The sequence below is a fragment of the Brassica napus genome, unplaced genomic scaffold, assembly GCF_020379485.1.
Source record: "Brassica napus cultivar Da-Ae unplaced genomic scaffold, Da-Ae ScsIHWf_2728;HRSCAF=3493, whole genome shotgun sequence".
NCBI classification, from domain to species: Eukaryota; Viridiplantae; Streptophyta; class Magnoliopsida; order Brassicales; family Brassicaceae; genus Brassica; species Brassica napus.
The window spans coordinates 36,037-49,287 of record NW_026016008.1 but is presented as its reverse complement, the minus strand read 5'-3'; the positions used below and the strand labels follow the sequence as shown (position 1 = coordinate 49,287).

The 13,251-nt window shown below is 37.8% G+C and overlaps 2 long non-coding RNA genes and 3 pseudogenes across 2 annotated transcripts; 3 read left to right on the top strand and 2 right to left on the bottom strand.

The window, feature by feature from the left end:
• Nucleotides 1–2,103: 2,103 nt before the first annotated feature.
• On the bottom strand, nt 2,104–3,086 carry LOC125602057 (annotated as a pseudogene).
• A 908-nt stretch (nt 3,087–3,994) lies between these two features.
• Nucleotides 3,995–7,065, top strand: LOC125602048 (annotated as a pseudogene).
• Nucleotides 6,715–8,161, bottom strand: LOC125602050 (annotated as a pseudogene).
• Nucleotides 8,162–8,824: 663 nt separating this feature from the next.
• On the top strand, nt 8,825–9,229 carry LOC125602053. Its single transcript, XR_007334580.1, has 3 exons — nt 8,825–8,874; nt 8,942–9,007; nt 9,158–9,229. It is a non-coding gene; the product is annotated as an uncharacterized LOC125602053 (long non-coding RNA).
• An 89-nt stretch (nt 9,230–9,318) lies between these two features.
• On the top strand, nt 9,319–9,835 carry LOC125602052. Its single transcript, XR_007334578.1, has 3 exons — nt 9,319–9,360; nt 9,436–9,514; nt 9,606–9,835. It is a non-coding gene; the product is annotated as an uncharacterized LOC125602052 (long non-coding RNA).
• Nucleotides 9,836–13,251: the final 3,416 nt, after the last annotated feature.

Below are 13,251 nucleotides of genomic sequence, written 5' to 3'. Positions count from 1 at the left end.
GGTTGACAGGCCGGCCGATTGAGGACTGCTGGCCGAGGAACCTACTGAGATCATTGGAGCTTTAAGATGTGTTTTCGAAGAAGGGATGAATTTGAGAGATCGTTGTTTTTTCTTCTAAACTTTAGTTTCTTTAATGCTTTGTGTCTTTTCACACTCTTTTGGACCCTCAGCTTCTTAATTTTGGTGTATTAATTACTTTTCTCAGTATAAACTCGAGTTTTGGATACTTATGCTACATCTTTTTCTCAAATTGTGTCTCTATACTCAACGCTTCTTCTAGACAGTACAGCATGATCTTGCATCTGATCATCTTATTTGAGTCATCACTACACTAAGTTTCTTTTCAAGTCAGCTTAAGTTTAGAAGTTTAGATGAATAAAGCTTCTCTTATCCTTGTCTTTACACCTTCTTTGTAAAAATGCTATGATGATGCAAGTTTTAATCAAGTCTTTAGATCCAGTAGTAAACATAGGGTGGGGTCTAGACTCTAGATGGCATGGTATAGGAAACTGAGGTCATTGGCATTATTATAACAGTAGCTAGACACAAAGGCAGACATGGATGATTCCACAAACACCCAAAAGAAACTTTGTTGAAGCAATAGGAAGCAATTGTAAAGGGACACATCTATGTCTCTCTCTTTCTCACTAAAACTTTTCAAGATTCCCCACAGACCAAAAGAGCCAAAAAGAGTGATTGTGATCAAAGCCAAACGCAAGCTGTTTCAAAGGCTTCTATTAAATGCATACAGTTTTTTTAGTTGGGGTCCTCCCCCCCCACCCATTGAGATATGCAATCTAAAAATTTGAATTGACAGTATAAAGAGACTAAAGTAACTTGGCTTGTTCTAAAAGATATTTCTTTCTCTGACTTGACAATCCAAGGCAACTTTGATGTTCTTTCAAGCCAGAGTGCAAAGCTGTACACTTTTTTTTGGTGGATATACAATCATAAAACTATGCAAAAGACTCATGTCACGGGTCAATGCTACAATAAACAGTTCCAATGTCAGTTTTTGAACAACATTTCGACGAAGACAAGAATCCATTTCAGTGGTTTATGTTTAAGCACTGTTTGAAGAGTTTTGTTGTGTAAACCATATACAAACAAGATGGTGACAATTAAACTCTGGAACTTTTCAGCAGGGCTTTGATGGATGGCTACAGAAGCGTCCAAAAACAAGGGAAATAATAATTGTAATGTGAAAACATTAGTAACCCAATGACTTGCTGATTCAAAATTTTCAGGAATCTTCAAGTACAAACCCATCTCTCTCTCTCTCTCTCTCTCTCTCTCTCTCTTCTCTCTCTCTCTCTCTCTCTCTCTTCTCTCTCTCTCTCTCTCTTCTCTCTCTTATATATAGTCTTCCTGATAGTGGCATTGGACTTTTGTACCTGCATAAACGGTGAAGGGCTGGATAACGGCATTGGACTTTGTTAAGTTCTGTATACAATGAAAAAGTATGGCGAGAAACAAAAACAAAGCCATGATATGTCTTTAAGGAGGTTCAAAATCAAATGCTTAATACATTTGAATATTAAAAAAAACAGCTCCATTGTATAGGTTTAGAAAGAATATCTACAGGTTTGATAATCATCTTTGGAGGACTTTCCACAAATGCCCGGAAGACAATCATAACAGAACAAGAACTATAAGCAATGTTATCAAAAAACGCTAGGCGGTGGTTAGGCGTCTTATAAAATTTTATTGTTTATGCAGCCCCTAGACTGATTTTTAACGCTGATTTTCTATTAAATCGGTTTGAAAAAAATCGTATTTGCCGATTTTCTAATAAATCACCTATTTTCAGAACACATACTATAAGTCAAAGAAACATGTAATGTAGTTAACAACTTAACAATCTCCATCCTAGTAAAGAACATTATGCTACCAGGAGACCAAAACATAGTATCTGGACATTGGTTTCTTGATACAGGACCAAAGCAATCTGACTTTGAACAAGAGTCTTTACAAGTGTCATGTAGAAACTATGACATGAAACTGATATATACCAAGATCAAGTTCTTCTGACGATCCTATGATAAAATCAATTGAGAAGAATCAACAGTTCCTTTTTAAAAATCTTTTGTTATTAGCACTCAAGAGAAAACAAAAGAACTCTCAAAACTTCTTCTTCTTATTCTCTACTCGTTCTTCCAAGCGTACAGAACCAACGAGAACCCAACACTCTGAGACTTCGAGCTCGTTGGAACCTGTTGCGAAAACGACCCAAGTCTTTTCAACAGGTTGTTGACAAGTCCTGAACATAAACACAGCATGCCCCGGTGACGACGGCAGACCAAAGAACCAACTATGAACATCCCAAATAACTTCCACAGAGATCCTATCGACAACCATCGTATCATTACCACGAAACTTCCAATGAACCCGCTTCACCTTCATCAAGACCTTCCCATCAACAAGAACAACGAGACAAGGATCAGAAACACTCACGTCACATTCTATCACAAGATCATGCGTTTTGCCATCGTTCGAGAACTGAGCTTTTGTTTCAAACGTTCTCTTACCAAACACATGCTCTCTCTTAGCCATAATCACAGCACGAGAGATGAAGACGGTGCAGCGTTAGTTTTTTTAAAAGCTTCTTTCCTCATATCACCGAGAAGAAGAGTCATCTCTTTGTCAACAACCACGCATACGTAGAACCCTCCTAAAGGCTCGGGGCTGGATCCAAACTTAGCAGAGGAGAGATCCCAGAAGACACTAATATTACTTAGATTCTTGGAACCTTTTCGTTTAGTGAAGAGCCAGGGCTTAATCTCGACTTTACAGAGACTTGTGTTGCAAGAATCATCGACTCCGATGGTTACACACTGACCCATCAGAGACTTAGTCCATGTGACAGTGATCAAGCAAGTCTTGCCACGGATGCGGCAACGGTAGATGCAAATGACAAGATTCTGAGCTGTTTTTCCGGCGGTGGAGGATGGAGAATTTGCAACCTGAACGCCGTTTTCGCCGGAGCAAGAAGGAAAGTCTCTCATTTTCTTCTCTCTGGAGCTTCAAGGGGAATGCAATTTTCTTAAAAAATGCATAGAAATGAGAAAAAGTGAATAGATTTGAAATGGGTTTCTCAAATGGATCCAGTTTCTACAAGAAAGTTCATCGAACGAGGAGGAATTAAAGAGAAAGCCTGAGAGTTCGGGAGGGAGAGAGAGAATGAATGTGTGATATACTATTACTGGAGTCAATCAGACAGTAACAGACCAAAACGAGACTTTGTGTTTCACTGTCGATTGATTACTTTATACGTTAGGTAATTAACGAATTTTTTATTATCTATATCTATTAGTACCAAATACGAATTAATTTATTTCATTCCATGGAAAAAGACCGTAGAACTGGGACACAACTTATCTGAGTTGGCAAGAGATTTTAAATGTTACAAATAATTAATAAAAAAATAAATAATTTAAGCTTATATATATATTAATTCTTAAGAAATTAAAGAATTAAAATTGTTCATATCAAGTAATATATATGAATTTATCTTTTTGGATGCGTAATAAACGATATTTAAATAACAACATGGAGTGTCTTATCTTGTCATTACAAGACAAAAAGTGTTCATAGCTGTAATTTTCTCTTGATTTTTATGTCAATCAAAAGTAGGTTTGCAGTTATATTACCCTACACGTGTGCGGTCCATGACTAATTGTCATGCAAAAAAAAAAAAAAAAGACTAATTGTCATGCATTAATGCCCAAACTGAGCCCATACATTTCTGCTCCATTGGGCTTTTACTAGTTACACTTATTAGGTATCACTTACTAGTCAAAGTTTAAATAAAGTAGTTGACGGATACGTTTACCCGAATAGATTGGTTCGGTATTGGCTATTTCCGGTATTATGACAATTACTCGGTTTGATTAAATTTTAAAACAACAAAATAAAAAAGTTTTATCCCACTGGCCACAGTTAGGCCACAGAGTCTATGCGGAGAGAAAAGGAAAGCACTTATCATCATCATCACAAACACTTTCTTCATCTCTCGTCACTTTTAAGCTTTAACCGAATTAAAATCAGCTCTTATCTCAGAGTTGATTCTCGATGGCTTCTTCGATCGTTTTCGCCGCAACTCTGCTACTGCGTTTTCTCTCCTCTGTTCCTCCGTGGAAGACGCCTCGGAGGTTTCATGTTAGGTGTTCACTCGACGCCGATGTTTCCGACATGAGTGTTAACGGTAATAACCCAACAAATAAAAATTGAACCTTTACTGTCTACTCTACAGAAAGTTGATTCCTTTGGATGTTTTGGATTCTGGGTGGTTGAATTGGACTTGAAACAATCCGAAAGTTTGATTTTTATGCGAAGTTTGTGAATTGACATGTAGATAGGTTTAAAGGCTTTAGCTTTATGCCACAAACAGTCTTGATTTTGAATTTTGAGAAAATTGACATTATTTGGTTTAATCCAATCGATCAAATTGATTCTGTGTATAGAGAACTTATGAACGGTGATGATTTGGGTTACAGTTTAAATGTTCTGGTTATGAAAATGCAGCTCCAAAGGGTCTGTTTCCACCAGAGCCTGTACCATACAAGGGACCTAAGCTGAAAGTAGCTATCATTGGAGCTGGACTTGCAGGCATGTCGACTGCTGTTGAGCTTCTCGATCAGGGTCACGAGGTGTTGTGATTGTTGCATCTCTAATTCTTTTTTTGTTTTTACCTTTGATTTGATATGTGAATGTGTTATTGTTTCAGGTGGATATATATGATTCAAGGACGTTTATTGGTGGCAAAGTGGGCTCTTTTGTAGATAGACGAGGGAACCACATTGAAATGGGTCTACATGTGTTCTTTGGATGCTACAACAACCTCTTCCGCTTGATGAAAAAGGTTTTCTGTTTTACCAAATGAGTTTTTGCTTTGATGAATGAAGTTCAATTCTCATATATGAAGTTTTTTTTTCTTTTTTTGGTGATGTGTAGGTGGGAGCTGATAAGAACCTTCTTGTCAAAGACCACACTCATACGTTTATAAACAAAGGCAGCGAATTGGAGGTTTGTCTCTCAGCTCATTGCTCTCCTCTGTGGTTTCAGCCTTACTGAGATGTGCATTTTATATGCAGAGCTTGATTTTCGGTTTCCTGTGGAGCTCCAATTCACGGTATCCGCGCCTTCTAGTCACAAATCAACTCAAGTATAAGTTACACTTCTCAGCTCATTCTGTTCACTGGCGTGCTTAGCAGATACATATCTTATAAGCACCTACCTCAAGCTGACTATTGATGATTATTCTTGTTTTGGCCAAACAGCCCTATGACAAGCTGAGGAACTCACTAGCTCTTGCATTAAGCCCGGTCGTTAAAGCTCTTGTTAACCCTGATGGAGCAATGAAAGACATTCGCAACCTGGACAGTGTAAAACAATGATAGATATAATCTCTGTGATTGCTCATTTCTACTTCTATTTTTTTGTATTTCTCTGATTTTTTTTGGGATACCATTTTGCAGATAAGTTTCTCGGATTGGTTCCTTTCAAAAGGTGGGACGAGGGCGAGTATCCAGAGAATGTGGGATCCTGTTGCTTATGCACTCGTTTCATAGACTGTGACAACATGAGTGCGAGATGCATGCTTACCATATTCTCCCTATTCGCCACCAAGACAGAAGCTTCTTTGTTGCGTATGCTCAAGGGCTCCCTGATACTTACTTGAGTGGTCCTATCAAACAATACATCACAGATAGAGGTGGCAGGTGTGTGTGTGTGCGTCTGTTATTATCTATAACAATGGTTATTCACTATAAGCATCTCATCAGCTTATCATCTTCAAAACAGAATCCATCTAAGGTGGGGATGCAGGGAGATACTTTATGATAAAACAGCAGATGGAGAAACTTATGTCACAGGACTAGCAGTTTCCAAGGTGAAGTTTAGCTCCTGACATCGGATCTTAGCTTGTCTGTTGTCTGAAGGCTGATTAACTGTTTTGGTGTTTTGCTTCCAGGCTACGGACAAGAAGGTTGTGAAAGCTGATGTGTATGTTGCAGCATGCGATGTGCCTGGAATCAAAAGGTTACTACCCAAAGAATGGCGAGAATCTCGTTTCTTCAACGATATATACGAACTAGAGGGAGTACCTGTTTGCACGGTGCAGCTCAGATACAATGGTTGGGTCACTGAGTTGGAAGACATTGAACTCTCCAGGTCCCATTCTTCAAAAAGTCTTTTATGTAGTTGATTGATTCTTGAAGGCTTTTTTACTTACCAGAGTCTATCTGTCTTATGTGTTATATAGGCAATTGAAACGTGCGGTTGGTTTAGACAACCTTCTCTACACTCCTGATGCTGATTTCTCCTGTTTTGCGGATCTTGCGCTCGCTTCGCCTGCTGATTATTACATTGAAGGACAAGGCTCTCTGCTTCAGTAAGAAACACTAACCCCTTCTTTCTACAAATTAACTAGCAGGTAGGTCTCATGGGTTCTTGAACATAAACTCTGTTTCTACAGGTGCGTGTTAACTCCAGGTGATCCATACATGCGATTACCGAACGAGAAGATCATAGAGAAAGTAGCAATGCAGGTCACTGAGCTGTTTCCATCGTCGCGGGGTCTAGAAGTCACATGGTCATCAGTTGTCAAAATAGCTCAGTCTTTATACCGTGAAGCACCAGGCAAAGATCCATTCAGACCTGATCAGAAGACGCCTGTAAAGAACTTCTTCCTCGCTGGTTCATACACAAAGCAGGTAACTAACTCTTTTAACACTTAAAACATAATGTTTCATGCAGATCCACAACAAAGTCAATAAGTTAAATGTTTCTGGACTACTACTTGCAGGATTACATAGATAGTATGGAAGGAGCGACATTGTCAGGGAGACAAGCTTCGTCTTACATCTGTGACGCGGGTGAAGAGCTAGCCGAGCTAAACAAGAAGCTTTCTTCTTCTACAGTTTCTGATGAGCTAAGTCTTGTCTAATGATTGTACAACAAGAAACAATGTGTAGAAAAAAATCTTATAGCATTCACAAGAGACGAACATTTGTATTATTTATTTAAAACTTTCATAACATTCACAGCTTCAAGAAGCTTCTTGTTGGATGGCTTTCTTTGCAGTCTCGAGATCTTCGTCCAGGAAGATATCCCAACGACCATCCCAAGTTTAAAGAACTCAGTGTCTTCATAATACTTGACTCTATGAACATCACCAGCCGGAGTGAATAGATAATCTCCCTCAACGAGATCAGCTCTCTCACTCTTACTCACATTCCACACGCTCTTCTTCCCTTTGATGACTACAAGATCATGACCAAACGTGTGGTGGTGCGCCGGCTCCACGCTTCCCGCTTTAAACCTCACGATGGCAGACGTCGGAGTCTCCTCATTATCTTCATCGAGCCTCCAGGCATGATATCAACTGGAGTGAACTCTCTGTTCTTGGCCAAGCAGCAAATCGCGCATGAATTGTATTCTGGTTTAGTCTGGTTAACACAATTCAACATAAAATAATGTATAGAACCGATATAAACCGAATCTTATTCAACATAAATAACGTATTGAACCGATATAAACCGAATCGTATTAAACGTACGTAATTAATGTATTGAACCGATATAAACCGGACTAAGATGATCGGTGGATTTCCGATTTGAGCCATCTCGGAGAGGGAATCGTCGAGAAAGGAGGAGATCTCGGAGCTCCACGGCTCCGATCCGGAGGCAGGACACGGAGATTTGAACGGAGTTCCGATCCACGCGTCGAATCTCTCCACCGCGGATTCCGGCGAGGTTTTCGCGCCGGAGAGCGCGAGGACGTTGCAGTCGCTGATCGATCGAGCGTTCACGGCGTCTTCGACGGTGAGACACGTGGCGGCGTAGACTCCGGGGAACTTGTTGGCGAACATCGCGACTCCGACGCCGGTCCCGCAGCAGACCAAGCCGCGGATTTCGGAAGAGGAAGATGATGCGGAGGAGACGCGGCGGCCGACTTCGGCTCCGGCGGAGTAGTATGACGATACGCCGGTTATCCTCCACGGCTATGCCGAGGGAGCGGAGGTGGGAGACCATCGCGTCCTTGAGGCTCGCTCCGAACGCATCAGCTCCGGTTATGATTTTTAACGGTGGATCGGAGGTGGAAGCAGCTCCCGCCATTATCTCTCTGCAGAGCTTTTGGCAGTTACGAGTGACTACAGAGGCAGAGCTTATCCACATTTTTATTCAAAAAACGAGACATATTATATTTTATCCACATTTCACCCCTTAATTTATTTCTAATAGATACAACACCCCCCAAATCGTGGTGGAATGGGTACTTAAATCTAATAAATAAGAGTTTAGGGTACATTTCGTAGTTTCAAAACATTTGGGTGGTTTGTGAAACTTGTTTTTTAATACTTAAATATAAGGTGGAGAAATGGCGGTTGTGGATAACTGCCGACGACGACCGTTATAACAGGAAGAAAATGGCGGGAGTGACTTCCCAGATATTTATCAGCTCATCTTCGACCCTCAAGGTGAGTGGTGGTTTCTGTTGATTTGTTTATTATTCATCTAGGGGATTTTACGATTCATTGGTGTGCAGAGGGTGGTCGTCGGTCGACGAGATGCTTCTCTGGATCGCGGAGAAGAAAAACTCCGGCTATCTTGAAGTGGGCGGTTGGAGGAGTCACTGAAGTGCTCCGGCTGTTCTCAGTCGCTTCGTCTCCTTCTACCACCCTTCGTATAAATGAGGATAAGTAAGTAATCTCTAGAGCTTTCAGTTAATGTCTCTTATTACACTCTGTTCGTGTTTGGTCTGAAAATATCGGTTGGAACTGGCTACAGATCAGATTATGAGGAAAATGCTCGAGATATTGATGTGTGATGGAGGTTTTGAGATCAGACTATGGAAATGCCTATTTCGTCACAGGTATGTGATTACAAACTAAGCTCAGACACTAACTGGTTAAAGTCATGTCTGAAAATAATGGTAACAGGAATCTTCACTACTGCAATTTACTCTGATGATTGCATCTTCGAGGATCCGACGATCAGCTTCCAGGGTGAGTCATTGCAGACCCTTCGTAGAGTATCTGCTTGAACAAATGTAGAACAAGCTGGTGTTCATGCACTCTTGTTAGATTGGTGGGATCAGATCATAAATCTTGATATTAGAAATAAAAGTGGTCTCTTTTGGGTTTTGGCTTTGGCAGGTACAGAGTTGTATGAACGCAACTTGAGATTACTGGTTCCGTTCCTTGAAGATGCATCCATTGAACTTCAAATATGGACAAGGATAGCTATTTGTTAGATCCTAGTGTGTGTTTTATGCTCTCAGTGTTCTTGAAATCGATTTAATACATTACAGAGTGAGTTTGTCCCAAGGAAACTATATACGGGCGACGTGGAAGCTAAGGTATTCTGATTAAAATAAAAGGTGTGAATTGTGCTTTGTATTAATGATGTTTATGTCTCTTGAACTATGTTTCAGAACTTACCTGAAACTTCCATGGAGACCATTGATATCGATCGATGGAAGTACGGTCTATGAACTTGATAGAGACTTCAAAGTAAGAAAAGATACAAAACATTTGCTCTTTACAATCATCACAAGATTCCTTTCCGTCTTTTGTCTGAGACATTTTGTGTGTTGTGTGAAAGATTGTGAGGCATGTTGAGAGCTGGAGTGTCTCTGCGGTTGAAGCAATCAGGCAGATATTCACCTTCAACTCTTTCACCTCTCGGAGCTGAGAATCTAAAGCACTAGAGATTCATGTATTTGGACATGGTCAGATAATGACTACTATCTCTTATTATATTTGTAAATGTAAATTCACCAAATTTTACATCCATTTAAAGTTGTGTGATGCTAAAATATGTAGTTTGTGTTATGTGTGCTACTAGAATGTATGTAGCTTCCAGTAAAAAAGTCGATAACTGATTCCACATTTTTGGAAGACATGATATTCTGATTTTCTGAAACTTAGAGATCTATGTACATTTTGTTATTCTGTTAGTTTAAAATATTTACCGGATTTGCTAAGCCAAATTCGAAACAAAATCATAACAACAAACCAACAAAAAATGGGACAAGGTCAATCTTTAGAACGATCATGTGTGTGTGTATACAAAAGAATATGAAGTGATTTATGGTAGCGTTTTGTTTGTACTCCTCACTTTCTCTGCTGGTAATAATCATTCCAGTCATTTTTACATATATTGATAATGATGTTTGCCATAAACTTTGTATTAAAAACAAAACACACACGGCCGGCTTGTTACTCATGGCGTATGCCCTGATATTCCAAGTGTTAAAGATTGTTACTGTTTCCATACATGTTAAATTCTTTTTCACATGCAGAAGCACAATATGTTGAGTCTTTTAATTGTTTACCTTCTACGGTAAGAATGAAACACTTCAAAGATTGTTGTTATTAACAACATCATCCTCTCTATGTTTTGGGGCAACTCCACTTTTCGTTTGTTATGAGACATTTTTCGTTCAAATCATCACCTATCGGCCTATAATCTCTAAAGGTCTTTGGTTTGGGCTTAGATGTCTACTATGTTTTACTAAGCTCAATATTTCTGGTTCGATGTATTCGACATCCGATAGAGCAAACTGTTTTAGATAACCGTAATTTGAAGCCAAACTAGAAAAAGGAAAGAAGTTGTTTCGTAAAGAGTATCAACTAAATCAATAATTGCAATGTTATTTAAGATTTTACTGCATTGTAAGTTTGTAGCCAAAAAGACTTAACCAAAGTTGATCAGTTCATTTTTTCTCCAACTAATGATTATTTGAGATGTAGATCCAAACTTTTCATACCAATGAAGAAGTTAGCTATTATAAGAATCTTTAGTACAAAAAAAAAACAGAGTTTTAAATCTCTCTTCTTGTTTCTGTGACAAAAAAAAAAAAATCTGTCTTCTTGTTTTTTTTTCCTGACAATACAAGAGAGTTTCAAGTGGTGTTATTTTTATAGAACTAATCAACTAATGAATTATCTTTCTTAAATCTTATGGGATTTGGAAATCCCTTTGCATGAGACTTGACTTTCGTTACTTTTATAACACAATTATATAGTTTCTTACTTATTTTTGTTCCAAGATTCTTTTTATGACCATTGAGTATTTTTTTCATTGAGTATATTTTAATTTAGTTAGTTATAAAAACATAATGAAATAGAGAGTTTGATTTGAGTCCAGGTTGCTAGTCTTCTGTTTTTATATTGGATATATCTAGTTTTCACACTTGAGACTTGATTATAAAATTTGACACTGAGGTTTGATTATTAGTTTTCACACATGAGACTTGATTATTAGATATTTCTTATGTTGAATTTAGCATTTTTCTAGTTTTCAAAATTTATAAGAAACATCACCAAATATACAGAACAAATAAATTAGAGGAAAACACACGCATAATTGTTTGAGATTAATTAAACACACAAAGAAAGATATCAAATGAAAAACAAATTTCCGTAACCAGGAGATAGTAAGAAAACCAGTCGTAATTTCCATGGTTATTATAGATTATATATATATGTAATATATTAGCTAATATATTATCTGTCACAGTTTATAACAAGTATCATTACGTTATATCAGCTAATCTATTATCTGTCACAGTTTATAAAAGTATCATTGATGTATATACTATGGAGATTAGACGAATAGTTGGGTCCATATGCATAGTTAGTGTAATATATTTTCGCTAAGTGACGACGAGGCAAATACTGTCAGTAGTATCTTACAAAAAAAAAATTGTTTTATTAGTTAGTAATTAATTGAGGATAGCGTTGTGAACTTGTGATTACCGTAATTCCGTACGGACACCCACGGAATAACCAGCCAAGCTAATCAAACAAGGTCCAAGTTAATTATTAATTATATTTTATTAGTTACTGGCAATAAAGGTAATCACATTATTTTCATCGTTTATTATATTCTAGAACTATAAATTAGTAATAGATATCAATTTGGAATCAACAAAGAAAAAAAGCCAATAACCTGTATAAAATTTATAAAAATGAATAGCAATCAAACTAACTTTATGATAAAGTTTAATGGTGTGAGGAAAAGGCCAAATGGATAAGATGTGTGGTTGGTGTTATTCATTATCACAACCAAGCCTTATTAGCTTTTTCATTTTAAAAGGCTATGATGATCGTGCATGTCTTTGTATTCACCCACATGCACATGTGTGTTCTTCGTCTAATATTAGATGGCCAGACCCCCATCGATCTTTTGACGTTTATTAAATAAATACTGTGATTTTTTTTTTTTTGGCCGTGTAAATGTACGTACGTAATTTTGTCTCGTTTCCTGCCGATCTAAACAAGCTCTTATTAGTCTAATGGTGGAAGGGTATACAAAATACGTACTGATCAGAATATAGTTTATAGTAAAAGAATAATCAAGGGCATGAAAATTGCTATGGATAGATATATCATATATCTATGATTCGGCGTTCAAAATATGACCACAGACTGTTTATTCATGTCTTGGTGCAATTGATGGCGTGTTTGCTATGATATGACTATATTTCTTTGAAACAATTTATACCGTTTATTTTTAGGCATGATAGATAATATGTATATGGTCAGCATATTATCACTAATTTATGTTTTAGTTGCTAAAATTACTAATATATTAAGTTCAAAATAGTACAGATCTATATAATCTAATTAACCAAGCGCTCGTAGCTTGGTGGTAAAGGAGGTACAGCTGTACTGCCTGCCACCCGGGTTCGAGTCTTGGCCACAACGGATTTAACATCCTTTCCGTTGGGGCGCTGGACCCCTTTCGGGGGATAGTTGGGAATGTGGCTGCCCAGATACCAGAGTTATCAAAAAAAAAAAATATATAATCTAATTTAAATTTTGGACAAAACTATAAATAAGTCTTAATTTCGTTTCATGATTATTGCTCAATGTACTATTTATATATGAATTGATGTATGGTCAAGGATAGTGTGTGATAACGCAAGCAACTAAACACGTGGCCAAACTAGCCTTTGTTGCCTCCTCTGGAACATCCATTCGACATGCTAATGTATTATCTCGCTGTCTCCAATCCCATTTTAGGTTTGTATTTGATCTTTTACCAAACTTGTTATGGTGCATTGGTAGTTATATAGCACCCGGTTTTTTGATATACACTATGTTTGTTTCAATTTACATTTTTTTGCTTAATTCAAGTGTCAGAACTTAGAACTACTGCATGTGAAGTAAGGGATACTTAAAGTATAATAAGATGGATGGTGGTTCAAATATAAGACGTTACATTTCTTAAAAGGGAATCC